The sequence below is a fragment of the Camelus bactrianus genome, chromosome X, assembly GCF_048773025.1.
Source record: "Camelus bactrianus isolate YW-2024 breed Bactrian camel chromosome X, ASM4877302v1, whole genome shotgun sequence".
Taxonomy (NCBI): domain Eukaryota; kingdom Metazoa; phylum Chordata; class Mammalia; order Artiodactyla; family Camelidae; genus Camelus; species Camelus bactrianus.
The window spans coordinates 19167841-19181339 of record NC_133575.1 but is presented as its reverse complement, the minus strand read 5'-3'; the positions used below and the strand labels follow the sequence as shown (position 1 = coordinate 19181339).

General features: G+C 40.5%; 1 non-coding gene across 1 annotated transcript; it reads left to right on the top strand.

Moving 5' to 3' along the window:
• The first annotated feature begins 10756 nt into the window (after positions 1-10756).
• On the top strand, positions 10757-10829 carry TRNAA-GGC (transfer RNA alanine (anticodon GGC)). Its single transcript has one exon. It is a non-coding gene; the product is annotated as a tRNA-Ala (tRNA).
• The last annotated feature ends 2670 nt before the right edge of the window (positions 10830-13499 follow it).

Here is a 13499-nt window from a genome sequence, read left to right as displayed (position 1 = left end):
TGCTCTGGAGTTCAAGTTCCTCCTCATAGTTGCCCTGATTGGAGACATAAGGGAACTGGAGCTTTCAAACTCTAACTCCCATCAGGTAAAAGCCATCCTGGGAAACATGAATTCCCAGGCACCTCTATCACTCTGCATGTGAGGGGCAAACATGCAGGCAGTCCACAGAGAATGAGCCATAGGTGTTGTTTTGGTTGTTAAATTTTTAAAAGCTTTTTTTGGATCTGGATACAGCACTGACATAATCCACTATACGCTATTTTTTGAAATACAGTTGACATATAACACGTGTAAGTTTAAGGTGTACATCATGTTAATCTGACACATTTATACATCACAATGATTACCACCAAAGCATTAGCTCACACCTCTCACATCACATAATCAGCACTTCTTTTTTGTGGTGAGAATGACTAAAATCTAGTGTCTTAGCAACTCTGAAGTTTGTAATACAGTATTGTTGTCTATAATCACTACACTGTGCATCAGATCTCCAGGAATTATTTATCTACTAGTCGCAAGTTTTTACCCTTCAACATCCTGTGCCCAATTCCTCTACCCCTTGCCCCCTCAGCCCCTGGTAACCACCATTCTATTCTCCGTGTTTACAATCTTGGCTTTTTTAGACTCTACATTCAAGTGAGATCATACAGTATTTGTCTTTCTCTGTCTGACTTATCTCACTTATCACAATGGACTCTTGGCCATTTCTGACTTCGTCAAATGTACAGATACATGTTTAAAGCAGAATTTGAGTGTACAGGCTTGCAACATGTTGTAAATGAAATTAACTTACCAACAAGGCTCAGCATTCCAATTTCACATATTACACATGTCCCAAAGACAAGGTAAACATTAAGAAGGCTCACTACGAAAATTAGGTATTTCTGCCCTTAGATAATCTAGCATGAAGACAATCAGTAAAATCACTGCACCAGTTACAGATGTTAAAATAAATGATGAAAAACTGTATAAAGCTTTTGCATGGCCACAGATATCGACTTTCTCAGGTACAGTGTTCTAGCCTCCAAAGTGCATAAATTTAGGATAGTATTATAAAGGTTGATAATAAATCCTTCAATAAATCAAATAACAAACTAAGGATCTGTTCCCTAACCAATATTAAAACTTCTAAATCAACCTTGCCATTTTTAAAGAAAAACTGAAACAGTGATCATCTCTAAATAATAAATACATTTATCCCACTTTTCCTCTAGTTTATAAGGAACTCAAACTGGACCACAGAACCTGGCACAATTGTAATCCTGCCAAGCATTAATCATATCAGAGCCTGTTTCAAGTTGCCACAAGGGCAAAATGAAAATAGAGTGGACTCAGCAGGGCTGGAGCACAAAGCTGTCAGGACACGGCTCTGGCATGTCAAAGTTTAGGTCCCCAGGACTCTGCAAAATACAAAGGGATGCTGAAGCACCAGGGAGAATGCCAGTTCACACGGATCCCTTTGAGATCTTTCTGCATCCTCAAGCATCACACACACACACACAGTGCCGGACATTTATTAATTTACCCTCAGATCCATTTCCTGTTCTTGCCCCACTGCTCTCCATATCACAGAGAGGCTGACTCCTATCGACCGATGTCTGCAGTCAACGGGTTTCTGGCTTGTTTCAGTCAATGGGAGGCACAGTCAGAAGACTGGAGGGTAGGAGAATGGGAGAAACCAGGGATCCTCTACTCAACTGTCTCTTTGCGGCAAGGTAGCAACTATATCTCTATGGCTCCAGCTCCACTGGACAACCCCTACCATCCTAGCTCCTGCCAGGGGATCCTCCACTTCTGTGCTCTGATAACACTCCCGATTCCTGCCGCCTTTCAGCCAAGAGGTAGGAGCAGCTTCCTAATGGGGTTCATTTCTGTGTTGCCTCACAATCCCCTGTTTGGCCTCTCCATTTTTCCACCACCTGTGTAACCAATTCCCTGTATTGGTTTTCCTCTATTTGAAATCCCTGAAGTGGTTTCTGTTTTTCTCATTGAACCCTCATCCACATACTGGTCACATCTAGACCCAGATGTGGATTTCAACACTGGTATGTGGGTTTCAACAGCCAAACTACTCTTACTAATTCGAGAGGAAGCAACAAGCTGTTTTTGTGGCCCCAGCTATGTGCGTGCCTGCCATTGTGCTGGGCACCACAGGTGGGAGCTCCTCACATCCACTACCCAAAAAGGTTTGTGGAATAATTCATTTTGGTGCTTCCAGTTAAGGTCTTCAAGTTGTTCTCAATTTCTCAATATTCATCTAAAGCTCTTATTCCTATATTAAACCACTTTATTCCCAAATTATCTAGAATGGCTCTGTTTTATTGACCAACTCCAGATTAACACATCATATAAGTGTATTTGAAGTACGCTGTGTCAAAACCTAGCCAAATAGTCTGCCATCTGAGATGTGAGTTGCCTTTATATGACATTCCTTCTTCTCTCAAAGTAACTAGCATTATTCAAGCATATACTATAAACTGTCCAGCTCCATATTATTCTGATCCTTTCTTGTCTTCTTTTACTATAAAGTCAGGACCGCTGAAAGCTCACCTTCTCCAACTCCCTCACATCTCGAGGTGACCATGTGACTCAGTTCTGTCCAAACAAATACAAGTAAAAGTCAACTGGCGCACCTTCCCCTCTTCCCTCTTCCTCTGGTCTGGATCTTCTGCTGTGCTCAAAGTGAAATAGCCATGGATTATGATAGTACAGCAGGAAGAGAAGAAGAATTTTATTCCTTGATGGTATCCTCGAGCTGCTTTCTCCCAGACTTCTGAAGCCTTAGACAAATAATCCCATTAATTTTTTAAAAACACTGTCAGCTTTTCTGGGATTTTCTGCCGAATGCAATCCCTCACTGACACAATTAGGTGTAAAGAAGAAACTGCTATTTTTAAAAAATCAGATTAGCTTAAATTTATTGAGTCTCAAAATACATCCCCTGCTGGGTAAAAGCCGTGTGTGTCTTCTAATTTCTCCCCTGTAATCATTATTTAGAACAGTGCATCTTTACCAAGCATGAAAATAACTTTCTTTGCAGTTGGAGTTTACTTTACAAAATAGACACATTACTAGTAAAGTCAACTGAAAATTTAATTATATTTTAATGTACAGCAGAAAAATTTTTTATTTAAAATAAACTGTGGGTGAATAGTCTCATAATATAAACGCTATTTAAATTTATCTTAAATCCAAATGTTCAAATATCAGATTAGCTTTACATGGGACCTGAATAGATGGCTCTACTTTATAGGTTTTCATACTGAGCTAAGAATTTAATAGAAATATGTTTTCTTCATAAAAGAATATCAGACCAGTAAGTGTATGTGGAGGTGTCCAAAGTCTAGAGCAGGATAGATTTTCCCACCTGAGGGGCTTCTCAAGCTAAAAAGCAGGTGTCATATGCTGCTAGATGCCCCCAATTGTCTTTGGGGAGCAACAATTTCTCCTTCCCTTTGGTTTTGCCATCACAGTGAGTGCAGCCCACAGAAGAGGTAGGGAGACTGCAGATAGGAATGGTGCTGTGGGTGTCATTCTTTGATCCTCCATCTCCCACTTTCTAAGCATTCATTTCTCTCCTTTTTTTTTTTTCTTTTTGCTGTTGTTGTTGGTATTGCTGTTAATGGAGGTACTGGGGATTGAATCCAGGACCTTGTGCAGGCTAAGCATGCGCTCTACCTCTGAGCTATCCCCTCTCACCTCGTCTCTCTTCTTAATAAGCCAGCAACTTGCTCCTTGGTAACATCTTTTCTATGGAAGACTTTACCCAAATGATAGACATCCTGTCCCACTAACAAGAAGTTCTTCTCCACCAAGCCTTACAGGAGACTAGAGAAAACAAGGAAAAATTAAACCAAAAATACACAGTGATTTCCCCCAATACAAGACTCTGGTCCAGTGCCTAGTGTTTCATACTTGGACCACTGCCAGATTCTTTAGTTGGTCTTCTTAAATTCAGACTCTTCCATTCATTCTTTTAGCCCTCGTATTTTCAAATGAATCTTAACTAAAATGCTACATTCATCAAGATCTGTTTGTCCAAAAGTTTTCCGTAGCTCCCTGTGATCTACCACACCAAACTTCAGTTCTTTTATTTGGTTTTCAAAGCTTTTAATGGCATTCCTCCTTCTAACCTAACCAGTCAAATATACACTTGTCTTTCTTGTATCATTTTGTATGCTTTGGGTTGCAAATTAAAAAAACAAAGAAAGAAAATTCACACAGCTCCATTGGCTTTATTAATTAATGAAGTGACAGAAATTACAATATTGATTAATTCAACATCTTAACAACATCATCAAGGACTCTGGTCTCTTTTTCTCCTCCCTAATGTCCCAAGCCCATCAGCCCATCCTCAGCAGGGAACCTATCCTCAGGATCACATTCCTGTGCTCAAGTCTCCACACGCAACAATGTCCAGTGCAAGAAGAGAAAGCATTTCTACCTCTTGTTCTCTTTTCAACAATTAGAAGGCTTTCCTGGAAGTCCCCACAATGTCCCCTCATGACTCTGTGGCTCTGTATAATGTGCCCATGCAAAAACTTGGCAAGAGGAGAGGGACCACCATGACTGTATAAGGGAGGGTCGGAAAAAAATTAGACTCTTCCAGCCAGGAAGAAGAGGAAATGACTGTAGGATAGGCAACCACAACATTTACAATATCTCAGCTTGTTTTTGTCCCTACAGACACCCTCACCTCAATGTTTGTGCCTTCATTCTTGCTTTCAACATCTTGTGTCCTCCTTCCTCCCTTTCACCATGCAAATGCTTTCCATTCCCAAAGACCATGGAAATGTAAGAAAGTGACACTGAGAGGTCAAATAGCCAGGGTTAGATAGCCAGAAAGAGGCCAAATTGGGTTAAAGCCCAGAACTTTCTAACCCAAGATGATGTGTGCCCCTTCTGCCCTCTAAGACCCATCTTCTCTGTAAAATCTCCAGCTGACATATCATTTTTCCAATTTTGTTTGTTTCAAGATGGCAACTCGATCCCATGCAATTAACTTCTTTCTCTCCCAAATTCTCATGATCATAAGCAAAGAAACAGATTACATGTGAAAACCTATAGCAACCCTAGGAAACATGGAAGGGTGGCATGTTGTGCAGATGGAACTGGATTAAGGAAAGGATATACCAGTGGGTTAACACATGGGGAATAACGGATAAAATTTCATAGATACTCCCGAGGTTAGAGCAGTTCTAAATAGGAACAGGTAAGCTGTGGGCCACATGGGAAAGAAAAAACTCAAACATCTGTAGAGGCATACAAGTACTTGCACATGGGGCAGAGAGAGACTAGTGGACATTACTGCTAGGCTCAGCTTGGTGAGACAAAGGGGCTAAGAAAAGCAACAGCATTGCCCTAGAAGACTGTTAACAAGGACCATCATGATTTGGGAAGAAGTGGGGCAGGACTCATCATTTGCTACAACAAACATGAAAGAGAAAATACTCAGCCAAGCAGTTCACTTCCCTGCCCCATGTCTACCTTCTTTCTAAAACACTTTTTCTGTTCCTTTCAGTCAAGTGAAATCCCTATTTATCAAAGTAAAACAATACAAAATATAAACTTTTCCTTGTGCCTTGGATTAAAATATTAAAACTGGGACCCATATAGTCTCTGACTTGTCAGTCCCAGTAATGGTTAAGCATAAATATCAAGAAAGACAAACAGAAAAAACTTACAGAATGGAGAGAGAGAGGGAGAGTGAAAGCTCAATTTAGAAAGACCCTGTAAGGATTCAGAACAAAAAAGTTTTAAGAGACTTCTTTTAAAAACTAAAGGAGGAGAAGAGGGTATAGTGTAGTGGCAGAGTATGTAGTTAGCATGAACGAGGTCCTGGGTTCAGTCCCCAGTACCTCCATTTTTTAAAAAATTAATAATAAATAAATAAACCTAATTATCCACCCCCAATTTTTTTAAATAAATAAATAATATAAAAAGTAAAGGCGGACAATGTCAAAATCTGTCATTTGGAATTATAATAAAATTTGAAATGACATTTTATTTCTAAAAACAGAAGCATCCTAAGGGCAGGAATGATTGCTTCTGGATGAAAAAATATACTGGAGATAGGGGTCCTGCTGCAGAAAACTAAACTAGAGAATTAAAATGAGTTTGAGAAATATTTCCCAATATCAGAAAAAACTGATAAAAAGATAAACGCCATGGGAAAATGTAGAGGACATGGAGGATGAATCTAGGAAACTACCTATCTGAACTGTAAACGAGATGTCATTTGGCCCCCTTGCTCCTTGAGGGTCTAGGTATAATTAGCTTGGATCCTGCTATTTCCATGACCCGTGAAAGGCCAATGTAATCCCCTCACCTCCTGCTCACTAGAAGTTTAAGTTCCCAGTGCTCTTCTGGCCAAATTTCCATCAAACTGGACAGGATTCAACCCCTTTAACAGCTCCACCGGAAGTCCATGCAGTAGTATATGAATATATTTGAGACTCATTATCATTTCCCTTTTCAATGCCTTCCTCCTCTTTTTCCTTCTCCCATCTCTGTTCCTCACCCCTACCCTTCCAAATTGCCCTTATCCCTTCATTCATTCAGTAAATATCCATTATGCTGGCAAAATAACAGTGACCAAGACTGGCAAGTCTGGGGTGGGGGAAGGATATAGCTCAGTGGTAGAGTGCGTGCTTAGCATGCATGAGGTAGTGGGTTTAATCCCCAGTAACTTCATTACAAATAAATACCTAATTACGTTCCCTCCACCAAACAAAAACAAAAACAAAAACAAAAACAAAAACAAAAAAACAGCAAGTCTCTGCCCTCATGGAACTTACATCCTAGTGGAAGGATACAGGTGACAATCAACAAGTAGATAAAGCTAGAAGATGTGTTAGTTGTCCAGGGCTGCCATAACAAATCGCCACAAACTGGGTAGCTTTAAGCAACAGAAATGTATTCTCTCATGGTTCTGGAGGCTAGAAGTCTGAAATCAAGACGTCAGCAAGGCCATGTTCCCTCTAAAGGCTCTACAGAAGAGTCCTTCCCTGCTTCTCCTGTCTTTTGGTAGTGGCCAGTAATCCTTGGCATTCCTTGTCTGTGACAGCACAACTACAGTGTCTCTCCATCTTCACATGGCCCTCTTTCCCTGAATGTCTCCTCTGTGAATCTGTATCACTCTTTTTTTTTTAGTGGAGGTACTGGGGATTGAACCCAGGACCTTGTGCATGCTAAGCACGTGCTCTACCACTGAGTTATACCCATCCACTGTAACACTCTCTTTTAATGAGGACACCAGTCATTGGATTTAGGGCCTACGCTAACCTCACCTTAATTTGATTATGTCTGCAAAGGTCCCATTTCCAAATAAGGTCACAATCATAGGTCCCAGAGGTTAGGATTTTATTATGGGATGAACTGTGCCCCCCCCCATTCATATGTTGAAGTCCTAACTGCTATTACCTCAGTATGTAACTGTATTTGGAGATAGGGCCTTTAAAGAGGTAATTAAGGTTAAATGAGGTCACTGGAGTGGACCCTGATTCAATCTGACTGGTGTCCTTATAAGAAGAGGAGGTTAGGACACACCCACATGCAAAGAGATGACCATGTGAGGACACAGGAAGAAGACAGTCGTCTATATGCCAAGGGGAGAGTACTCAGAAGAAACCAACCCTGCCTACACCTTGATCTTTGACTTCCAGCCTCCGGAAGTGTGAAGAATAAATTTCTACTGTTTAAGCCACCAAGTTTGTGGTATTGGTTATGGCAGCCCCAGCAGACTAACACAGATTTCAACATATCCTTTTGGGGGACACAATTCAACCCACAATAGGTAGTGATAAGTGCTCTAAAAACCAATCAAATAAAGAAGGAGGACAGTGAGAGGAAGGAGTGGGCAAAAGAATTCACTTCTCCCCATCTCTAATCCCAAACCTGCTTATCCAAAAACTATTAAGGTGCAGCAGAACAAAGAGCTCTTTATATAACTGGATCTACTTTTCTTGGAAGGTAATGGCGGGGGGGGGGGGGAAATAGCAGAAAGTTCTGTTAAATGGCATCAACAATTATTGAGCACTTATTGTCAGGCAGTATGCCAAACTTCAGCCTCATGATCTCATTTAATCCTTATAACGACCCTATGCATTGAGGACTATTATTTTCTCCATTTTACAGATGAGAAAATAGAGGCTTAAGAGGGTCAGATGGCTGACCCAAGTCCAAATACCTAGAACCTAGACCCTCTAACCCCAAAGTCTTCCCTCTCAACCACTCTGACATACCACCTCCTCTTTATGTACAGGTTATAAGTGAGAACTTGTTATGCAGAACACTCTTTAGGATCAAGAGTTTCTTTCAAACCTAAGAGTACTGTGTAACTGCGTATCAGATATATGTATGACTGTACTGCATATCAGATATATATATAGCTCTCCCTGTTTCCTGTTTTCAAATGCCTTCGGAAGGGATTAATGGAAATACTCAGTACCCTTTCTTATATTACAAATCAATTTCTTTTAGCCATGGAGAACGACCCAAGGACCCATGCACTCTCAAAGTCAAAGTCAGGGCTTCTCCAAAGCCAAGCTCTTTTTCAGACACTTTGCCCTCCTATGACAAACTGATCCCAGACACAAGTCCTTGCCACACTCTAAACTCACCGAGGAGCTACGGATGAAGGTAGATACCTTCAAAGTACAGATTTCAATAATCAACTCCATGCCACCCAAAACACATTTATTAAACAGCTTAGACTGAAATAAAAACCCTAAAAATGCTGCTCACCTAGGGGATTCTTCAGTTCATTGCATTACTGTGCTACTAAGGAGGGCTCAAGCAGACCAGGAATACACTAAAATCCCTAGCTTAGCAAATGCCCTTCAGGAAACACAACGCCGGGTCTTCAAAATGAAGACAGCCACTCTCAAAACCAGACAAAACAGAAATTCTATACCAAAGGCCTGGAAAATGGTCCTGCCACCATGAAAAATAAGTCATAATTAAAGGGAAATGAAAGGGAGAGTATAGCTCAGGGGTAGTGTACCTGCTTAGCATGCACAAGGTCCTGGGTTCAATCCCCAGAACCTCCATTTAAATAAATAAATAAACCTAATTACCTTCTCCCCAAAATAAATAAATGTTTTTAAAAAATACAGCAAGTTTATACTGTATAGCACAGGGAACTATATTCAATATCTTGTAGTAACTTAAAATGAAAAAGAATATGAAAATGATTATACATATGACCGAAACATTATGCTGTACACCAGAAATTGATACAACACTGTAAACTGACTATATTTCATTTTTTTAATTTTTAAAAATTAAAAATAATAATAAAACAAAGAGAAAGGAAAATACTGGCGGAGAAACTCACGCTGTGAAGCGATGGAGCACCAGTCACAGTTTCAAACTGGAGACTGGGAGGAGGGACCGCCCTTCCCAGCCCTTCCCACTGAGTAACATTCATAGCTATTACATTCTTGCTGTATGGAGCAAGCCTCTATAGATGTCTTGAGAATACATCCAATATAGAAAAAGGCCTGTTGCTTTGGCTTCCTTACCACTCAACTATTGATGTTTTAGGAGAGTAATTGAACTTCTCAGTACTAACTTGTTTTCCCCGTGAACTAGTATCCCCCAAAGATAAGTGAGTTTTCAGGGCATACATGAAAGTAACTGTAAATCCAGTGCCTGAATGGCATTTGGATTTTATCAGTCATTGGAGGAGAAGGAGGCAGCCGAGCTGTAAAGCATTTCCTCTGGTTTAAATCTGTCCTTGCCTCATCTTAGACACATGCATGCACATCTTGCAATCTGGCATTTTTTAAGAACAAGGACAAAAAAGGGTATTTATTTTTGCCAACTAACAAGTGATATTTCTCCAAGAGAACTGCCATGATCCATCTGCCTGCACTGAAAAGTTGCTTTCATCCCACACAGTCCAGCTGTTATTCTCAGGTTGCTGAAATAATGAGCAACATCAAAAAACAGAGTTGAAATCAGCCACCAAGACTCACGACCACATTTGGTCCCATGCAAATTTAGAGCCTCAGTGGGAATGGTGATGTTCCTTTCCGCCAGTACCCCCACCCTTAGCACCTACAGTACCCCCTTTAAGCACTATCAGGTTATTAGGGCAACTGGGCAAACCATGGGTCAGCGTTCCCCTAGCACTACCACCAGGACACAAAAATTAGTCTGTCTTAACATCTCTCTGATGTTTCCTTCATGTCTCAGCGGCAAAATGGCCAGTGTCTGAGTTAATGAAACAGCACTTCTGACAGACTGCACTTTTCATCTAGACAGATCACTGTTCAGAGTCCCACACTCCTTCTAGCCATGTGACCAGTTCTCTTGTCACGGTGAGTTCACTACCAGCATTTAGCAGCTGTCTCTTAAGTGCTAGTTATGTGGCAGGCCCTGTGCTACAGGTTAGGGCTAAGCATGTTTTCATCATCCCTAACCATAAGGTCCCCATCCTCAGAGAGCTGACCTTTGAGAAGGAGAGATGGCCAGTCAAATAAGCAACTACAATAAAGTGGACTGGGTGGTAAACAAAATCAGGGTGGCCATGGAAGCACACCCCCGGGGCAGCTAACTTTTCTACCTGACTTCTAACTGTAGAAGACGCTTCTTAGAAGAAGTGCATCTAAATTGAGACCTGAAGGATGAGTAGGAATCATCAGATGAAGGTGGCAGGAGGAGTGTTCCAGGCACGGGTAAAAACACAGGTGAAAGTTCAAAGGGGAAGGAGCACAAGTAGGTTGCAGTCATTAAAAGAAGTTCAAGGGGAGGGTATAGCTCAGTGGTAGAGCGCATGCTTGGCATGCATGAGGTCCTGGGTTCAAACCCCAGCACCTCCATTAAAAAATAAACCTAATCACTCCCCTCAAAAAAACACAAAAAAACAAAAGAAGTTCAGTGAGAGTTTGGGGTTAGCAGATACAAATTATTATATACAGAATAGATAAACAACAGTCTTACTGTGTAGCATATATATTTATATATATATAAAACTGAATCACTATGCTGTACACCAGAAACTAACAAAACATTGTAAATCAACTATACTTCAATAAAATAAATAAATAAATAAATACAATGAAGGGGAAAAAATAATAAATGACTCCTATAGGTTCTGATAAAAAAAAAGTTTAATATATCTGGCATGGAGTTCAAGAAGTCATGGCCCACTCTGCTTCCCTGGACAGCTCACTCTCCTACTCTGTAGAGGATCTGTTTCCTCCAACTTCAGAGTGTCCTCTAATCCAACATTCATCACCTTCCCTTAACTCTCAGAACATGATACCACCTACTATTTTTTTCTACTGAAGTATAGTCAGTTTACAATGTTGTGTCAATTTCTAGATACCACCTACTATTTTATAGACAAAAGAGAGGCCACTAGACAGGAACTCCCTCATCTTTCTGCTTCCAAACACAGAAACCTACACACATCTGTGTTCACCCTGAGCGCTTTCCCCAACCTGACCCTTTATGGTAGAGCTGAGGCCTGCTTCTCAGCCAAGGCCAATTCCTTGATGCTTTGGATCCCATTTTCCTCTGGCCCTCTCTAGAAACTTACTTTTTCATTACTTCTTTTCTCTTATATATTCAACCTCCTTCCTCAAATAGACCATCCTCTTCCATCCCACATTCTACAAGAGTGACCTATCTCCATCTTCTGCCTCTTAGCAAAACTTCTCCCAAGAGGTGTCTATACTTATGATCCACCTCTCTTCACCTCCTAGTTATTCTCCAGTTAACTCTAACCTGGTTACCACATCTCCACTCTACTATGTGGCTCATCTTAAAGCCACCAATGACATCCATGCTTTTAAACTCAAAGGGAACACTTTTCAGTCTTTGCCTTCTTTGACATCTCAAGAACATCTGTCACTATGAACCAATCACCCTTTCAAATACTCTCTGTCCTCGGCTTCCACAACACATTCCCTTCTCCCGTTTTCCTCTCACATTTCTGTTCATTCCTTCTTAGCCTCATTTTCAGACTATCCTCTCCTAAGCCACTAAATAGTTTGAGGCCCTCTTTTCTTCCCAGTTCTTTCTATGTAAAATCCTAACCATGACTTTGATCACCATCTTTATGCAGATAATTCATAAATTTCTATCTCCAGCAGGTTCCAAAGCTATAGATATGCCCATGCTTACTTGGCATTCCACTTAGTTGCCTCAAACGTACCCCAAACTCTACCTGTCCAAAATCGAACTCACAACCTCCTGTGCCCTTCCCTTGGCACACAAACACACACTGAAGCATGTTCCTATTCAAGCACTTCCTACCTCAGCAAATGGGACCACCATCCACTGATTTTCTCAAACCAGAATTACAGGAATCATCCTTCACATTTCCCCTTCATTCTCTGCTTCCAAATTATTCCTGAATGCAATTAATTTTGCCTCCATGTCTCTTGAAACCCTTTCTTTCTCCTCATTTCAGCTACTACCTTCCTTTTTTTTTTTTTGAGAGTTTTTTTAAACACTTTTTATTGATTTATAATCATTTTACAATGTCGTGTCAAATTCCAGTGTTCAGCATAATTTTTCAGTTATACATGAACATATATATATTCATTGTCACATTTTTTTCTCTGTGAGCTACCATAAGATTTTGTGTATATTTCCCTGTGCTATACAGTATAATCTTGTTTATTTATTCTACAATTTTGAAATCCCGTCTATCCCTTCCCACCCTCCGCCCCCTTGGCAACCACAAGTTTGTATTCTATGTCTATGAGTCTATTTCTGTTTTGTATTTACGCTTTGTATTTTGCTGTTGTTGTTGTTTTTGTTTTTGTTTTTTAGATTCCACATATGAGTGATCTCATATGGTGTTTTTCTTTCTCTTTCTGGCTTACTTCACTTAGAATGACATTCTCCAGGAGCATCCATGTTGCTGCAAATGGCGTTATGTTGTCGGTTTTTGTGGCTGAGTAGTATTCCATTGTATAAATATACCACATCTTCTTTATCCAGTCACCTGTTGATGGACATTTAGGCTGTCTCCATGTTTTGGCTATTGTAAATAGTGCTGCTATGAACATTGGGGTGCAGGTGTCATCCTGAAGTAGGGTTCCTTCTGGATATAAGCCCAGGAGTGGGATTCCTGGGTCATATGGTAAGTCTATTTCTAGTCTTTTGAGGAATCTCCACACTGTTTTCCATAGTGGCTGCACCAAACTGCATTCCCACCAGCAGTGTAGGAGGGTTCCCCTTTCTCCACAGCCTCTCCGGCATTTGTCATTTGTGGATTTTTGAATGACAGCCATTCTGACTGGTGTGAGGTGATACCTCATTGTAGTTTTGATTTGCATTTCTCTGATAATTAGTGATACTGAGCATTTTTTCATGTGCCTTTTGATCATTTGTATGTCTTCCTTGGAGAATTGCTTGTTTAGGTCTTCTGCCCATTTTTGGATTGGGTTGTTTATTTTTTTCTTATTGAGTCGTATGAGCTGCTTATATATTCTGGAGATCAAGCCTTTGTTGGTTTCATTTGCAAAAATTTTCTC